The sequence below is a fragment of the Tarenaya hassleriana genome, unplaced genomic scaffold, assembly GCF_000463585.1.
Source record: "Tarenaya hassleriana unplaced genomic scaffold, ASM46358v1 Cleome23, whole genome shotgun sequence".
Classification (NCBI taxonomy): Eukaryota; Viridiplantae; Streptophyta; class Magnoliopsida; order Brassicales; family Cleomaceae; genus Tarenaya; species Tarenaya hassleriana.
The window spans coordinates 1,681,330-1,683,169 of NW_010965625.1; positions in this window are offsets into that span (position 1 = coordinate 1,681,330).

The window sequence follows — 1,840 nt, forward strand, 5'->3', positions numbered from 1 at the left end:
GACCAACATGGGTTCGTACATTGCACCGAAGCACACCCAACTCCTATCATGCATCAACCGTCCGCCCATAGACAGCTTTGAGCTACCGCCACAGTGCATCACGATGTTCAGTCAGGCGAGCTTCAGAGGGCGGCCCACAGAAGATTCCATTGCTCACTTGACTCAGTTCAAGATGCTGTGCAGATCAGTCAGAAAGGCACGAGGCATGACGATTGAAGATGTATACTTGGAGGCCTTTCCTTTTTCACTGATGGACCGGGCGAGAGATTGGCTCTACACCCTTGAGCCGAACTCGATTATGACTTGGGAGGAGCTAGAGGAGCAGTTCATGGCGAAATACTACTCCCCAGAGAAAACCCGAGCTGCACAGAGAGCTATACATAGCTTCACTCAGGAGAGTGACGAGAGTCTATACGATGCATGGGAGAGATTCAAAGGCTATCAGCGCCTTTGTCCACACCACGGCATGGATAAGCGACTGTTGCTATCCACGTTCATCCACGGACTACGACATGATACCAGAGCTTGGATGGATGCAGCCTGTGGAGGGAGCGTTTATGACATTCCCTTTGACACCCTAGAGATGCAGATTGCGAAGATGGCTAAAGCAAGAGGGATGTCAGGAGATAGCATCAGACGCTCTACAGGAACGGTAGAATTAGGTGAGTCCGCTGCTTTGAAAGCAGTCATGTCAGATCTATCAGCAATTAAGCAGCACATGGGACTCAAGAGTACACCTATCCCTCAAAGAGTCCAGCCTGGTATGTTTCTGGCTGATCAGACCACATCGAAGGAAGAACCGGTTGAAGACGTCAACTACATTGGAAGGAATCAGTACCAGATTCCTTCCAATCTCTACAACCCGAATGCGCCTAGGAACCATCCTGGTTTCTCCTACGGAAACTCGAGCGGAGCATTGAATGCGCAGCAGCAGAGCGCTCCCAGAATCCCTCAGAATCCCCCAGGCTTCACTCAGTCACGTTTTCAGGGGCAGAATCAGGGATACGCGCAACAGAATCCTGGGTACGGGCAGCAGGATCAGGGTTACCGAGCGCCTCAACTTGCAAAGAACGATGAAGCGGACATCAAGACGATGATTGTCCAACTGATGGCCGATCAGAAGACATCATTTACGGAGCTGAAAACCGAGGTACAGAGCATAAGGGAAAGGCAAGACACTTTTGAGAGGAGATTAGATGGAGTTGAGGCTCATCTGAAGCATGTGGACATGCAGATTGCAGAGCTTGCATCACAACCCTCTAGACAACAGGGCACATTTCCTGGAAAGCCCGAACCGAATCCACGAGAGCATGTCAATGCTATTCAGCTTATAAATGGAGAGAACCTGCATGATACAGTCCCTCTGACCACAGAAAAAAGGATGAAGTCCAGATGCACTGCTGAAGAGAAAGGGAAAGTCATAGATCACGAGACACCTAAGGTGCATATAGAGGAAGCCGAACCACCATATGTAGCTCCTCCACCTTATGTACCACCCATTCCTTTCCCTTCTCGATTGAAGAAGCATACTGAGGATACACAGTTGTCCAGATTTGTTGATATGCTTCGGAAGTTAGAGGTTAAGGTACCTTTCTACGAGACAATACTCCAAAAAGGGGAAACCCAACCCGCCATATGTAGCTCCTCCACCTTATGTACCACCCATTCCTTTCCCTTCTCGATTGAAGAAGCATACTGATGATACACAGCTGTCCAGATTTGTTAATATGCTTCGGAAGTTAGAGGTTAAGGTACCTCTCTACGAGACGATACTCCAGATCCCTTCTTATGCAAAATTTTTGAAAGATATCTTGACTAAGAAGAGGGTGATTGGGAAGGA